This window comes from Stigmatopora argus, chromosome 2, assembly GCF_051989625.1.
Source record: "Stigmatopora argus isolate UIUO_Sarg chromosome 2, RoL_Sarg_1.0, whole genome shotgun sequence".
Classification (NCBI taxonomy): Eukaryota; Metazoa; Chordata; class Actinopteri; order Syngnathiformes; family Syngnathidae; genus Stigmatopora; species Stigmatopora argus.
Genome location: NC_135388.1, coordinates 10,725,553 through 10,742,757, shown reverse-complemented (window position 1 = coordinate 10,742,757; position 17,205 = coordinate 10,725,553). Strand labels below are relative to the sequence as shown.

The 17,205-nt window shown below is 40.5% G+C and overlaps 2 long non-coding RNA genes across 5 annotated transcripts; one reads left to right on the top strand and one right to left on the bottom strand.

The window, feature by feature from the left end:
- The first annotated feature begins 893 nt into the window (after positions 1-893).
- Positions 894-2,612, top strand: LOC144066472 (uncharacterized). Of its 2 annotated transcripts, XR_013297641.1 has the most exons (6): positions 894-1,305; positions 1,853-1,918; positions 2,001-2,181; positions 2,259-2,305; positions 2,366-2,417; positions 2,495-2,612. It is a non-coding gene; the product is annotated as an uncharacterized LOC144066472 (long non-coding RNA). The 2 variants fall into 2 exon arrangements; XR_013297647.1 differs by lacking the exon at positions 2,366-2,417.
- A 134-nt stretch (positions 2,613-2,746) lies between these two features.
- On the bottom strand, positions 2,747-7,453 carry LOC144066261 (uncharacterized). 3 transcript variants are annotated; one of them, XR_013297428.1, is made up of 4 exons: positions 3,469-3,695; positions 3,100-3,371; positions 2,995-3,014; positions 2,747-2,771 (listed from the first exon to the last, which is right to left on the bottom strand). It is a non-coding gene; the product is annotated as an uncharacterized LOC144066261 (long non-coding RNA). The 3 variants fall into 3 exon arrangements; XR_013297429.1 differs by lacking the exons at positions 2,747-2,771; positions 2,995-3,014 and adding exons at positions 4,124-4,321; positions 7,439-7,453 and having other exon boundaries at positions 3,021-3,371; positions 3,469-3,555; XR_013297427.1 differs by lacking the exon at positions 2,747-2,771 and having other exon boundaries at positions 2,825-3,014.
- Between the last annotated feature and the right edge of the window lie 9,752 nt (positions 7,454-17,205).

Below are 17,205 nucleotides of genomic sequence, written 5' to 3'. Positions count from 1 at the left end.
AAAACATTTCATGAAACACCTCATATTTCCTTAGACAAATGTGCAATTGACTTTTATCATTCACAAATATGCATTGCAACTGATCCCACTGATTGTACAAAGGCACAAAACTTTAATTGGTACTGAAAAATATAGTAATGTACTTTAAGATTAAATGAGACTTTTAAAGAAAGGATTTTTTAAACCACTTACACATACGCATATAAAATCTAAATGTAATCCCTGCATGCACCTTACAAACTAAGGAGAGTGATTTTAAATGTGTAATGAACAAAGTGTTCGCCTGTCCTGTAAATCTGTAAACTTCATACATGAAACATACATACACATACAATTCATACTGAAAATTTATGGAGTTGCTGCTGTTTTCAGTCTGTCTCAGTGATGCGGCTTGTCTTCTACTCTGATGGAAAGAGTGCGCCCCTTAGCGGATAATCCATGAATTGCAGCAAATTAAAATATTAATTCCATGCCTTTTATGCATTTTTTCCACTTTCAAATTATCCTGCGGGCCTGATCGAACCTCCTTGGGGGCCGGTTCCGGCCCGCGGGCCGTATGTTTGACACCCCTGCTTTAGCCAAATGAATCCCAATTGAAAAAGCATATCCAAGTATGTAACCTTAGAAGTCAAAAACAAACACTGAAGTGCATGTCACCGCAATGTTCATAATGTGCAATGTTGTATCTTAAAGTATTAAAGCCCAACCAAAAAGTATTTACAGTACGTTATTATGAAAACAATGTATTTGTTTTGAAGTATTAATGCCCAACCTAAAAGTATTTGCAGCCCCAGCCCCCTGACTAATGCACTCTATGATGAAAACGATCTCTTTTTTTGTGTCTATGTGTAATAGGCGTGGCCGAGGCGTGGCTGTGGTCAGAGTTCAAAAGACCTGCCACCACACCACGCCGCCATTTTTCAAAATGGCGGATGAGCCGGAGGCTGGGCGCGTTGGACTGCTGAGCTGCTCAGAATTGACGATTTCCCGAAGAAAGACCCGACAAACTTCTTCCAGGACAATGCAGCGCATTTCGGTACTTTGTCTTTTGGGGATTTCGTAGCCCCAGTTCTCATTTCAAGAGTGCTTTTTGACGGGAACGTGCTTCATTGGCGTGATGTAGCCCCGACGTGGATGCAAACACAAATGTTTGCTAGCAAGTTGGCTACATTGCATCACCTATTGCTCTTAATGTTTAAAAAGAAACCCTTCCATTGTGTGTTTCAGTCCCTCAACGAGGACAGACCGCTGGGAAACATCAAGAATGTGGCCATAACGGCCAAAAAGGAGCAGTTTGTCGGCAAAGTGAGTCTTTTTTTAATAGCTTCTAATTCCTCTACCCGTGTAATTGGATTGGATAACTTTATTCATCCCGTATTCGGGACATTTTGTTGTCACAGTAATGTTTAGATATCAGCGACCAGTGTTCAGGGCTTTCCTAAATTAGCTTGTTTAGCATCATGATACACTCCAATTTTGAATGAAGACACTTAAACTGGGTTGGCGTTGATTTTTAATAGCAAGTTCCTGTGTGGGTAACTCACACTCACACTAGTGCCATCAAGTGGAGGTGTAAGGAATAAACCGTACACTTCTAGAATACGTATATACCTTTGCCCTTCCCTTTCCTAAAGGAAGACTTGAGGGCTTGGACCTTTTGATTTTTAATTGTGGTTTTGACAAATCCTAAGCGAGACATTCATTCAACCGTAGCACATGGGTCATTTTTGACTCGTTTAAACAACCATTTTTCCTCCGTCTAAGAGCTTTGTGAGACGTATTTTATTTTTTTGATTGAATGGGAGTCATTTGTGCATGAGCAATGACATAATCATGCTGTGGTGTTTTGCAGAGGTTTAAAGCCACAGAGATGGTGGAAGCTGTCCAAATCTACAAGACCAAAGAAGTCGTGTATGATGTAAGACCTGTTTTTCAGGTTATTTGATTTATTATTTTCATGTCATGTGTACTAAAAATACTCTATTTTGCTTCTCTTCAAGGTCCACCCAAGTTTACCAAATCAACGCTAAAGAAAGGTGACTTTGGAGTGTGGCACAGCCTTTGACACCAACATCTTGAGGGCCCCTATCCAGTATGTTTTCCATATCTCCCACCACATCTGAAGTATATGATCAACTCCTCAGCAAACTGTCCAGGAGCTTGATCATGACTTTGATTTGGGTCTGTTGGAAGACATGGAAAATAGACTAAATAGTGGCTCTTGAGGAGTACTGTTAAAGACTTGGCTTATTTTTTAGACTACCTCTGCAGTGGACAAAAAGCCAACTGAGCAGTCATCAGAGAGGTGTCTAATTTCCATTTTCCCCCCCTCCTACTGTGGTTTTAATGTTGCCTTCTTATGCAGTGGGAGGAAGGCTTGCTGACTGAGGAAAGCAGAGATGACACTTCTGCTATTGGTAAAACTTAACTCTGTTTTATTTTTTTGATGTTGGACTTAGTCTATTGTGCCTTAACCTCTTTTTCCCCCCCCCAGAGCCAAGAAAACATTCTTTGTTCATGGATAGAAGCATCACGTCATCTATAAATGCTGGATGGCTAATGGGATTTTATCTCAACCCCTTTTTGTGGAAAAATAAAGCCCTTGAAATGTACACATGTCTTTCTTCATAACTAGTAAAAGAATGGAACTAACATGTCATTTTACACATTTATTAAAAGAAATACTTTCACATTGAAGTATTGATTGGCCAGTCTTCACCTGTACACAAACAAATTTATTGCACTTTGAAAATAAATACATTACAAAAGCCCTGGAAACATTCAAAATACTTTACAAGGGTTTTTTTTAAATAAACCCTTAGTAAAAAAATGGGCAAAAAGACTTAGAATATAAACACCAAAAATTAAAGGAAAAAAAAAGACCATTGAGGGTCTTGGGTCTTTTTTCTCCAAGTGTTTTAACAAAGACAAATGACACTCACATCTCTTTTATTGAAATTACTGATTGGAAAAAAAAAAAGAAATCCTCCTCACCTTAGGGATCGGGACATCACCTATAAAATAAGAGGGGGTTAGTAAATTGCAACTTTAGTCAATAAAATAATGTGAGATTGGAATGTTTTGACTTGGATACATTACAATATAACCCGGAAATAAGCTGCTTCCGGTAGCCAGCGCTATCGCATTTCGATCTTAATACATATGCATCTGACGAAATAGTGCGTGCTCTGTGTGTCTAAAATACAGAAATAGCACTCGTTACTGACACTGCGGCGTAAGAAACGATGCGCCAAATAGGCGTGAAAATACGGTATTAACCTCAGAGCAGAGTTCAGAGACGATGCATCATCTTCAAGTGGGCAACCTGGGAAGATCACCTGGTCCTCCAGGGTCTGGACATCACCATGGACCTGGTGCATGCAAAAAAATAGAGCAAAAGTTATCATATACAGAGACTGGAGATTCAACAGATGTGTTTAGGTGGTTTTTTTTGGTCATTAGTATTACCTTGATACCTTGGCCCAGTCTCCTCTCCCCTCAAGGGTGTGCATGGTTCTGGACACACGGGAACAGCTTCATCTTGATTTAACCAAGCTATTTGGGAAGTGCAAACAATTATTACAGGAAAGAGAAATCTTAAAGTAAATGATCAAGATAAAGAATGAAAATAAGTTAGTGAGTGCTCGGTGCTAATTTCCCCTTTCCAGACAAAGCGATTCAATATACAGACTGATGTTAAAAAATGGAGTAAGTCGGCTTAACAATTTTGGTATCAATGATTTTTGTTTTAAAACAGAATTACAAATTGGAAAAGGGCGTTTAGCAATCGCAGTGAAAACTATCATTACATTCAACACACCTTCACCTGGCAAACTGACCGTTGATATCTCGGCTTTGTTTGATAAAATGAAGTCTTCCCCCACGACTCAATAATGGAGAGAATACGGACAAAATACTTTTGAAGTCAAATGTCGTGAGGTTAATGCTAAGCTAGCTAGTGACATGCCAAGGAGCCCATACTTCAAATGTCGACGGTGTGTTCGACCTGGCAATAAACTAACAGATTTGTTGGCGTTTTGGCTCAATTGAGTCCTAAAAAAATCTCCCGGTAGGGTGTTAAAAATGCACATAGGCCAGTAAATTGCTCTAGTCTAGGGCTTACCTCGTTTGGGTGCTAGTCGTTCGACCGACTGCATGGAAATGGCTGCGCCAAGGGGCGAGATGCTGCGCAGGTGCATAATTTAAGCACCTGCGTCACCAATTGGTGTAACCACGCCCATAGGAGGTGATTTGTCCTCCCGACTCAATGACCATGTTTGGAAGATGACGTACTATAGTCGCCATTTTTGTAGTCTTGATGCTGTAAAAGAGTGTGTTGGTTTTTTTAATACATAAAAAGCCTTACTTTGCATGGTCATTTAAAAAAAATAAAAAGCCTTACTATACATGGTCATTTTTTAAAGAAAAAAGCCTTACTATAGTCATTTCTTACAAATTAAAAAGCCTTACTATATACTATGTCATATTTTAAGAAAAAAAGCCTTACTATACTATGTCGTTTTTTTTTTTAAAGAAAAAAAGCCTTACTATATACACTATGTCATTTTTTAGGAAAAAAACCTTACTATACTATGTCGTTTTTTAAAGAAAAAAAGCCTTACTATATACATACCTGTCAACCTGGGCCAATTCCTCCCCGTATTAATGATTGGAATTCTCCGTATTAAGCAATAGAAAACCGTACAAATGCAACGCGGCACATATTTACTCACATAGGGTGCACGTAAAAGTGTTATGGTCGCGCCGCGTATACGCATATAAAATCTAAATGTAATCCCTGCGTGCACCTTACAAACTAAATGTGTAATGAAGAAAGTGTTCGCCTGTCCTGTAAATCTGTAAACTTCATACATGAAAGATACATACACATACAATACATACTGAAAATTTATGGAGTTGCTGCTGTTTTCAGTCTGTCTCAGTGATGCGGCTTGTCTTCTACTCTGATGGAAAGAGTGCGCCCATTAGCGGATAATCCATGAATTGCGGCGAATTAAAAATATTAATTCCATGCCTTTTATGCATTTTTTCCACTTTCAAATTATCCTGCAGGCCTGATTGAACCTCCTTGGGGGCCGGTTCCGGCCCGCGGGCCGTATGTTTGACACCCCTGCCCTAAAGAGTTCTTCAGTTCAAATTCTATCGGAACATACCAAGTTCCTATTCTTGTCATTGCTGCAAAATTTCCCTCACGTTATTGGCTCTTCTTCTTTCTTTGCATTTAGAAATGCAAGTGACAGATATATGAAAATACAGGCTGTTATAGCACAAATTAAGTTTCATCAGGAAGGGAAATCAGCATAAAAATAAGCAATGTCAATCATGCAAGTTAAAAACATAACATGTGGCAACCCTTGATGTAAGAAGCGGAAAGAAGAGACTAAAGTTTTGATAGACACATTTTTGCACAATATTGGGAGCCCACTAAGCGATTCAACATCATGTGAAGCGAACTCTTTGTAATGTTTTGTTCAGGTATGATGAGCAAATTGCTTTGCAATGATGCTAAGGGGCTTTCATATGATCTGACAGCCAAGGAAGTTTGCCTTTCCAGCACTCATCCATATTCATCCCTTGATAAACAAGTCGGCTTGGTTGGTTGCTTGTGCTTCTATGAAATCTTCCGCCTACGAAGTCCAGTGTCCAAATGTTTTTACTAGACTCTCAAGTGGTGGAAACAGACAGCGTTCTTCTTTGTGTTATGTATTCATGACTGGAAAATTCAAATAAATATAGCCATGTGAAGAAGTGCTTCTTGCATTGGTCACAGTGAATCTCTAAGTAGGGCTAATACTGTACTTGATTATGTTACAAAAAAACTTGGATGGTCTCAAGAAAATTTGGCAGTGTGGACAATACAGATGGAGCACTCAACCTGTTTTGACCGCATCCTGTCATTTTCGGTAGCTTTAGTTCATACATTTATTTGAAAAATGAAGCTTCAGGGCTCACTATTTTTGGAATAAATATCAACTCCCTGTACATTTTTTTTCCAGACTCATTACAGAGCCACAGTGTACGTCGATGGTGAAGTTTTCCGCATGAATCAACAGCATTAATAAACCTTATATTTGCTTTTTGTTTGTCTTTACGGTGGCCAACAGACTTTGGCAGCTCCCACACGTTGGCGTTGGTAAGTTGTGGCCGAGAGGCATAGTCACATCAGTAGTTTATGCGTATTTGCTCAAGACATTTTATCAGTGGTGAGCAAGGTCCAAAAGCAGAATCTGACATTTGCTGCGGCGGAAGAAACATACGGAGGCTTTGAAATGATGATGTGTGAAATCAGTACATCACATTTTGACAGTCGAGTGTGCTGATACCAAGCCGCAGTAGAATTCTTGGGAACGGGAAGAAACATGACAGACTTTTACTTCTCTATACAGCGCCGAATAAACCGAGCGTTCCCCTCGTGTGCGACTCGCTAGCCCTTCCATCATCCGTCGTACGTGAGGCCAGACCACAAGATGTTGAATAATGTTGTCAGGTTTAAGCAGACCAACGCCAGAGTCAAGTCCATAAAATGCTGATATATGTTGCATTCATTCAAGGAAAATATTGCACCCGCGCAAGATACTGCGCTCCAACTGGCCGTAAGATAAGATGATTTGTCTTAATTCCGCCAGTTATTGTGTGAAGAGGACTAGAGGTTATACCAATGTCTCTCACTGCAGTGGAAATTCCCCAACCAAGAAGTGTTGAGGTTGGTCCTACTGAGGAGGAGCTTGTTTTTATTTATGTAACAAGGTGACTTCAAGGCTCCTCTGCATCACGGTGGGCCGCTAACCTCAAAGTAGGCAGCATCTAGTCCCTCGGAGCGTTTAGAGAAACAAGGCGAGTGGAAATTCAGCACTTCGGGCTTGGAACGATCAACTAGGATGGCGCTAAACACACATCGCTGCCTTGTCCTAGTAAACACAGCTGTAATAGTTACAGATGACCCAGAATACATGTCCATGAAACGGTGTTAAACGAGTATTTACTTTAAGACCCCCAAATGTAAAGTCTCCTCTTTTTTTAAGCTGGTTTTGTCTTTATTGCTGTACATTTAAAACGGTTGTAAAAACAGTTCTCTCCCAAAGCGTAGACTCGGTCGCCTCATAAAAGTCGGCCTGAGTGTATTTAGCAAGCAGGGTATCTCATACGGTAAATTGCACAGTATAAATCTTATACAATTATGCGTTAATTGTACTTGACAGCTCAGCAGAATACTACGCATAGCTCGTAATTTTGTTTGTCTAGCCCACATAATTAACGCACGTCATTAGCGGTCATTTATTTGCTGCCAGCGTCACAGATCAAAAGGATTGGACGTCTATGGCAGCCAATGAGTTAATTGGAAAGTCTCAAGAGAAAATGCAATTTTCAGCAGATTTTTAGATTGGACATTTGCCAATGAAAACACGTTTTTCCATACCTAAAAGATGAAGATGTTGAGCAAAGTTGAGAGATTCAATGCATCCGTCGAGCTCAATCAATCTCTTGATTTCCCCTTTCCACCTGGAAGAAAAAAAAAAAGAGTCCGGTGTCCTCAAACGTTGCCTGAAATCCATATTTGTGTTTAGATTTACGTTTGGAAATAGTTGTCATCTGAATCTGTTACTGATTTAACACTTAGCAGCATAATCAAAGGCCAGCGTGCAGCCATCTGCAATAGTTTTCTTGCTCAAATCTTTGGAAAAAATACATTCCACTTTAACTTGGCGCTTCAATGTGTAATGCATGTCTCAAGCTGAACATGTTTGAAGACGCGTGACTTAATATACTGGAGCGTGAAAAAAGTTTGGTGGAAACAAAGCTATACGTTATATTTATGGCGCAAAGGCGCACTTCATTGTTTACTGACTAAATTCCTGTGTTATATAATCACCCCAGAAACTCATCAATCCAAAAATGAGGCAGAACGCCACTCAGATTGAAGACACCAAAATCCACAAAGCAATGCGGCCTCTAAGGCAAAATAAAATATTTTTTTTTTTCTCTTAGGAAGAGCCAACAGCTATGGCTCAATTGTAGGAAAAGTACAAGGACACCGACTGATTTTGATCAGAGCCAGAGAGATAAAAGAATTAAAAGAAAAAGCCAGCATGAGGATCTAAAGTGTGATGCGGATCCAGCACGTGAACATCTGTCCAGTCCACGTGCCTACATTTTTTTCTTTTGGTAGAAGGAGCAAAGAGGAATCTTGTTTCATGAATCGTTCAAATACAAAATTACATTTTTCTGACATGAAAAGTGGAGAAAAATGTAAATAAAAGCCAGTGTTTCCAGGAAGTACATTTTATCAAGGCTGACAGTATTTTAGCCAATTTTATCCAGCCATTTTGGCCCATGTGAGTTTTCGGTGTCATTGACGATGATAGGTGTCCAATCGTTTAGCTGTTGTTTATCTTTCTGCTGTGAAATTTTACATTTGTTTGCCACTGGGACAGTTCAACCCTCCCAGTTCAAATGGATTGGACGTCTAGCACTGTCAACAGCAGCCATTGAGTCAAATTTTTTCATTCAGTTTCCGGTCCGCCTATCCACACAAGGGTCGCAGGGGTGCTAGAGCCCATCTCAGCTGACTACGGGCACCATATGGGAGACACCCTGAATTGGTGGCCAGCCAATCGCGGGGCACAAGGAGACGGACAACCATTCATACTTTCTAGTAGCAATTTAGAGTCTCCAACCATGTTTTGGAGATGTGGGAGGAAACCGGAGTACCCAGAGAAAACTGATGCAAGCATGGGGATAACATGCAAACTCCCACACTAGAGGGTCAGAACCCACCGGGGATTGAACCCTCAATCTCAGAATTGTGAGGCAGACGTGTCAACCACTGAGTGTATTTAAATGAACAATCTGCATACATAAATACATTGTGCAACCAATTTTCACGTGTTTGTCACATTTATAATGGCAGCAATGCATGTTGAAAAGCAGCAGTGATTTTCCAAGACATGACGACAAAAACACGCAACGCATATTTGTGGGCTCGCATTTAAGGGAAATGTTAATTTTGCTTTTCAAAGAAATTGACATTATGCAGTTGTACAAAGATTGGAAAGAAAACACGATGAGCTCATTTTCTGCCTTTGACGGTGTAATGGCCCATCCATCTGTACTGGGAGGGTTGGCAGCAAATGATCTCTGCCAGCCTCTCCCCGTGGCAGTGAATGAATTAATCAAGTAAAATTGGTAAACATGTATAATGACTTCTGTTGTGTTTTGATTTCTAAAGTCTCCACGTGTGGATTTCTTTTGTAATCTGCCATCAACTGAATTCAAATGAGCTTTCGGTTAAACAGATGCTCTGTTCCTGACCTCTCTCAAGTAGCTGCAAGTCAGCCATACATCATTTGATTTGGGGGATTATGAAAAAATGACTTTCGTGTTCAAATCCCACTGAACAAGTTTCCCTCTGTGAATCTTCATCCAACACTCCGTCTGCAGCCTGGATTGATTGTCTGTTGTGAAACTTGCAGTTTGGAGCTGTGTGATTAGTAAACGTGCGTGTGTCCTGCCTATTGCTGGAAGAAGTCATTTCACGCCAATTGGATAAAAGGCCATTTCTGGAGGAATGTTTTCACACTTTTCTGTACTTTGTTGACTTCTTGTTCATTTTGTACATTTACGGGTCACTTTCTGTTCAATTTGCATTCATTTAAAGTCATTTCCGGGTTTGTTGTTGTCATTTCTGTACATTTACGGGTCACTTTCTGTTCCATTTGGATTCATTTAAAGTCATTTCCGGGTTTGTTATTGTCATCTTAGGTCATCTGTTCATACTAGGGCATTTTCAGGTTTCTTACAGGTTCATTTTGAGGCATTTTGGGGTCACTTTATATTGATTTTGGTTCACCCCCTGGCCAATTCTTGTTCATTTTCTGTTGATTTAGGGGATTTCCGGGTCAATCCTTGCAAATTTTGGTCACTTCCCATTGATTTTGGGCATTTGCGAGTCCTGTTGAATTTGGGATATTTCATGGAACTGCATTCGGGGAGTATATTGGTCCTAGGGTTGGTTACTGTTGATCTAGAGATGAGCCGACGTTGGACGTTCCAAAGTCAGTTAAAATGGCGAAAGCATGACGGCGAGATAATCAAGCCACCTGGTTCTCATTGAGTCAAACGTCGTGAATTTCTGAAGAGCCACCTGGCTGACGCAGCCTTCGTCAGTCCCCGCAAGATGAACGTGCGTCAGCAGGACTATCAGGATTCACTCTCGCCTCTGATCCGTTCTCACTGCTTGAATTGGTTCCAAAAAGACAATGCCGCAAAAAGTCAGTAGGTTGGTTAAGTCAGACGTCAAATTCCAACCACGGCTCCCAAAATATCATTTGCAGTCATTTTCCTTGGAGGGACGTGAACAGAAATGTTGTTCTGTCTTCTCCCCACAGACTGTTTGTCTGAAGTGGATTTTAAATAGAACTACACTTGTAAATACAGCCATCCACCCACTATCATAATTAGTGACTATGATTTCGAGAACGGGGGGGAAAAAAGAACTGCTGGTTTGTGCGTTATACCATGATAACATAATGGTCGGCTCCCTAACAAGAAACAGTGCTGGCAAAATCAAGTCCAGATACCGCTAGAGAAACATTCTTTCAGGATGAATGGAGCCCATTTAATATGCACACGCTAGAGTAAATACGCTTTACTGTTCATTTATCACTGATATCTATGCCTGACCTATCGATGGATTCCAAACAGTCGACATATTTCAACTCTGAGAGTGACGAACGAACTTAAGTCCTGCTAAAATCCTCGAAGACCAGCTCGACACTTTTCAGTCTTTTCTGCCTGGGAACTCAACATTTCCCAGAGCCCTTAAGGAACCGGCGGGCAAAAGGCAAAGACTATAAACTCACAGTGGGTTGGTTTTTAAGGGAGTGAGTCCCAGGCTGACATTTGTCTTGGCATGAAGCGCGAGTGCCAACGTGAATGCAGATAGCTCGCTGACATCAGTAACATGGGAAAAGTGACCTCAGGGTATTATCCGGGACGTTCATTCCTTTTGGCTAGCTTTGACCCTGTATTAATGACATAGAACTGGCAGTAAAGCTCATTTGTAATGTCCCAGCTGGGATTACTTGCTTGGAAGATACGTCGTAAATGATGACTTTCCAGTCTAAAACTCTGCTGATGTGACTGGAGACTTCATTTTAACTCAATAGCCATCTTTGACAGCAATTGACGTTCTAGCTGTTTGGACTCAAAAGATCGCAGTCCAAATGGATTGGTAGTCTATCGCCATAAATGGTAGCCAATGAGTTACATATAATGTTTACATAGCCAATGGTTTCACCATATTTCTAACTTTCTCCAACCTAAACTAAAGTTTTCCAAACCACACTATTATGAACTTAAAGGCCATGTTTACGTTTGGTCCGGATCAAAGCGTAAAAATAATACACATCACATCATGTAATAACAGTGCTTTCAGGCCCACATTTGGTAGCGCTCCACTAAACATTTCATACCATCGGACCAAAAGTTGCCCTTTAAGCGCGAGGATGGAGTAACATGGCGAAGAGACAGTTTGTACAAAAAACAAGGAGTTTGAAAACTCACTTGTGGTTTGGGAAAGTTAGTTAAAACTCGAGCTGTCACCATATGATTGGAAATCGGCCACAGTGAGGTTTTGCTTGCAGTGTATATCTCATTTATTGTCTGAATAATAATTACAAGAAACAATTTGGTTGTGCCTGCAATTACCTGGCAAACAATTCAGGGTTTCCCCTGCCTAAAACCCCCAAAGCTTGCCAGGTTACACTCCAATACCACCAAGACCCTAGTCAGCAAAAGTGGAGAAGAAAATGAATGAATGAAATTGGATGTGTGTCTTGGAGGGGCACTTCATTTGTATCTTAGTGTAACTGAATATTTATCTTTGAATTGATGAACGTTTGGAACCAACTCCAATGTGAGGAGATTGTTTTCTATAACAGAAATTATCATAAATCATCAAATAAAGCTCACAGATTTCATAGCATTCATAAAATTTTAAATCTCCTTCCGGCAAAATGACAAAAATTGTTGTTCAAAAATGTTTCGTGAACACAGACAGGCAAACTAAACAATTGTTCTACTATATCTGCCAATGTTAGCAGTTATGCAGTAGGTTTCTAATTTCCCTCGTATGCATGCCGCTGTTATTTTTCATCTGGTCATTGCCTTTACTTACTCTTGACCTAAAGTGAAATAAACCACACCACAGTTGATTTATACAGTAAGCACACTGACACCCACTTCTTCAAAATGTTGCGGTCCAATTGTCGCACGGCAGGGTGCTGATGTTAGCTCCTTGGACCACAACGCAGTCGATTTGTTTGAATCCATCTCAAACCTGTCATGTGCGAACAGACCGCCAGAGCTTTTTCGCTATTCCTGAAGCCACATTCAACACTTTCGATGCCTTCCCAGCTAAGCAAACATCAGGGATGAGACTTGCGTTGACAAAATGGGGAGTCAAATAGAGTGTACGGTTGTCTCAATTAACAGCGAGAGACGTCCAACCCAAAAGGTTCATTGCCAATTCCTCCATTGGATGATTGCCTTCAAAAGGTCGTCAGTGTGGTACATTTATAAGAATAATAAAATAATTTTCCCGTGTCCCTAGGTTGCTGGGATAGGCTCTAGCACCCCAGCAAACCTTGTGAGCTCATACTCAAGAGTCCAAATGGATTGGACGTCTCATAAACTGTACTCCAACAATGTCATTACACGGCCTGCACGTTACATAACGTCTCGAAGCTTCACCCTAAAGAGATATTCATGTGTGATGAATGAAGGCCATCTGTGCTCTGCTCTCGATGGAGTGTCCCGTAATAATTGTCAATGGCAGTTGGCAGCTACAGGTACAGCCTTCTTTTTCGCAGAAAAATAAAAAGAGGGGTCAAATAGATGCAAGTTTAGTTTTCCAGTACACTTAGGGGAAAAGCATGATAGATACAGTGGTTGCTGGAGATGAGCTTAACAAACTTCTCCAAGATCTGACACAAGCTATGACGACCTACTTGGGCTTACGTAACATGAACTTAAAAAACAACAACTGCAATTTACTTATACAGTATACCATAGTTTAGCATCCAAGTATACATGATTAATCAAGCATATACTGTGTAAAATCCTGCTTAGGGTCAGTTTCACCACTTCCACAACAAGTTGCTGAAACAAAGCATCTTATTTTTTTTACTGTGGTTCACTGGCTGTGCACTAGAGCAAGTCCAGTGAGGATGGAACAATTCAAACTAACAATAACACTGGCCCTGAAGCATGTTTTTGTTGGCTTTACTTTCCACTTGTTTTATTGCTTCATTGAGAGACCAAAGTGGCAGCAAACTCTCTATTTATTGGCTTAGCGGACTCTCAGAAGGGGCTTGAAAAGACGCACCCGACCATGACAAGCCAGCAATAATGCGTCGGCTCCTTTAAACTAAATGGCCTTGTGTGTATTTTCTTTGATGTGTGGACGCAAACAAGCATCCTCTAGAATTAGAGTATCTTGATCAAAGGGGACTTATATAACTTGAAGACTATATTATGTGAGCAACCTAGTAGCGCTATTTAAATAGGAGAATAGTTGAGTAGAGTGTGTACACCCCAAATTGTTTCATCTTTAAGGCGCACGATTCAGCGAACGCTTTTTTTTTCATGTACGAGGCACATCAGGGTATTTGTTCTTTATGGTTTAACAATGTGGTTATTGTTTTACTGATTATAGTTGTTTTGTTTTAATTATGGGTTTGAGGACTCTGTATCAAGCACATTACTTACACAGTATAAATTGGTTTGAGGTCATTAAGAACAACCAAGATTCATATTTGCACATGATCAGCTTTGGGGGAAATTTAGGTGTGTCTGATTCTCCTTAAAAATACAGTTATAACCACTAAATAACCAGTACACTTGGTTTTAAAGCATTAATTGTTCAGAAAATCTCAGTGATTTACTTTTTTCTAACAACTTTCTAGGGTTTCAAACTACCTGTCAACCTCTGCCGATAACTGAGTCGTACGGTGTTTGTAAGGTTTTTTGGGGGTTTGTAAGGGGAATCATAATCATTTATAAGGGCAGTTATCGGCAGAGGTTGACAGGTATGAACTAAAGGCCCCAATATGGAACACAACATTTTGTGTGGCCCACGAAAAACCCTGATTTAATCAGAATGTTTACAGTTTTTATTACATTTCATCTGCAAGTGATGGATGAAAGAGGATTAAGCCCTGAACTGCAAAATGCTGACTTTTGACTCAACATATGTTTAATGAATGTGCTGTGAATCTTTCCCAGAATGGGACTCCATCAAAGAAAACCCGCGGGCGACCGTCGGCGCCGATGACTAAACTGGTTTCAGTCATTTTAGAGCACATCACGGAGCACGGGGATGAACCCGCTTATTGTGACAGCGTTGGTTGACTGAACCGCGGATTCCCGATCAGATCCTCGCGAAGAGCTTTTGTTCTCGTATTCCAGGCCAGAAGTGGCGAGGGCCCGGAGCCAGGGATTCACTGTGCCGCCTCTCGTGCCAAGGGCAAACAAAAGAGAGCCAAAGCGGTTCAAATGGCTATGAGGAACGCTTGAGAGGTTTGGCGGGAGCGCCGAAGCTGAGTGGCACTGTTGTGGTTGAAGAAAACAAACATCTGAAGCATATTTTGCGTGACGTTAACACGTTAATCGTGATTGGCGGGACCACCCTTTGCTTTCGATAAAAACATGGAAAATACTAGTGAAGAATTTCATTGTAAATGTCTGAATGTCTGCCATCATTGTGTATCGGACAATCTGTTCATCTTCAGTTTTGGGATCAATGTCATTTTGCATTGTATACCTCTCAGGGTGTTCTTGAATGTATGCATTTTTTAAAAACTAAAGGGTTGCGTTCCAGTAAAACAATATTGCTAACAAAAAACAAAACTAGTTTAAAAGAAAATCCCATTTATAACCATAATTCATAATGTGACAACCAAGCGCTCAATGGAGAGGGTTTTCATAAAGTGTCAGTATGTTTTTGAAAGATTATAAATTGTCAGATAAAACCCAAAATATTAAGATGTGTCGACGGGGAGATATTTCTAAAGTAATAAAAAAAATGTGACAAGAAACCCCACTCTCCCCTGCCTAATGTTTTCACCAGTCAATGTAGTGTATACTTCCATCAACATTTTCCACATTAATTACCCAAGTCTTTCTATTATATCAAACAGCTTGAGAGAAGTATCATCACATCACAACATCTGGACTTTATGAGTGTGGAATCTATTACATCTCTTTGTCTGGTGCCCAGAAGTAATGTCTGGATTATAGGACCGAAACTTCTGTATCCCCTTTGACCTGGAAAGTCCAATAAATGTTTCCAATATTCAATTTGTTAAACATTTCACTTCTTAACATTTCAAACGGCTACTGGTATGATGAAGAGTACTTCTAAACTACCTAATCTCCTCTCATCTCATTTTCTGAACCGCTTTATCCTAATTAGGGTCGCAGGGGGTGCTGGAGCCAATCCCCGCTGTCTCCGGGCCACACTGAATCGACGGACAACTGAACATAGCTAGGGGCAATTTAGAGTGTCCAATCAGCCTACCATGCATGTTTTTTGGAATGTGGGAGGAAACCGGAGTACCCGGAGGAAACTCACGCAGGCCTGGGGAGAACATGCAAACCTCCACACACGTGGACCGACCTGGATTTGAACCCAGGATCTCAGAGCTGCGAGGCCGACGCACGAACCACTTTTCCACTGGGCCGCCCACTTCTAAACTACCTCACACAGAGAATTACATTTGCAAAGACAACAGCAGAGGTAGACTTTATTACAGCCTACTGTTCTGTATTTTATACACTTCAAAGTATAACTGAAGTAAAGTTCAATTACAATATCAAAACAACCAGATAATTTGGTTTTCTTGCTTTACATTATTTATTCATTTTCTGAACCCATACAAACCCGGGGAGAAAAAACGCCACACAGTGAGAACCCACCTGGGATCGAACCCTGTACCCCAAAACTGTGAGGCCAGAACTGTGAGACAAAAAACAACTAAATAAAAATGTGTAACTTCCAGAATGCAAGAAAATTTGGAGATACAATTTATGCGGGGCAACCCGCTGGCTGAGTGGTTAGCGCGTCGGCCTCACAGTGGGGGGACCTGGTTTCAAATCCAGGTCGGTCCACCTGTGTGGAGTTTGCATGTTCTCCCTGGGCCTGCGTGGGTTTTCTCTGAGTACTCCGGTTTCCTCCCACATTCCAAAGACATGCATGGTAGGCTGATTGGACGCTCTAAATTGCCCCTAGCGTGAATGGTTGTTTGTCTCCTTGTGCCCTGCGATTGCCACCGATTCAGGGTGTTCCCCGCCTCTGGCCCAAAGTCAGCTGGGATGGGCTCCAGCACCCCCCACGATCCTAGTGAGGATAAAGCGGTTCAGAAAGTGAGATGAGACAATTTTATGCAATAAGCGCAATTAAAAATTCAAGTCCTACAATATGAAAGACATTGCCTTTTGACAACACTTAACATTATTACATTTAAGACTTTTTAACATCCTTTTGGGACCCTGCTTTATGTGTGTACAAAAATACAAACACATTTCATTGTTCAATTTTAAGTCCTCATAAAAATAAAATCCACACTCACCTCCACGGGGAACTCATCATGACAAGTTGAACATGGCTTGAAACAAAATACAGCTACTATAAACCAATACTAACTGAACAAAACAATGAAACTACTAAAATTACCACTACTACTACTACTAAAATTACCACCACTACTACTACTAAAATTACCACTACTACTACTAAAATTACCACTACTACTACCTACTAAAATTACCACTTCTATTACTACTATTAAAATTGCCACTACTACTACTACTATTAAAATTACCACTACTACTACTACTATTAAAAGTACCACTACTACTAAAATTACCACTACTACTACTCCTACTACTACCGTTAGCCTTTCCCATGACAGGTCACTACTGCGAACAAACTATTTTTAAAGTAAATACACAATCAGTTAATGAGACAAGGTACAGCTGGCCAATAGTCGAGTAGTGAAATCTGATTGGCCAGCAGTAGAGAAGGGGCCAATCCAAGTGCACAGGTGTCAAAATAAACTTAATTAAATAAAAGTAAACACAATATGAACCCAGTAATTCCAATCCAAGACACAAATAACATGACTG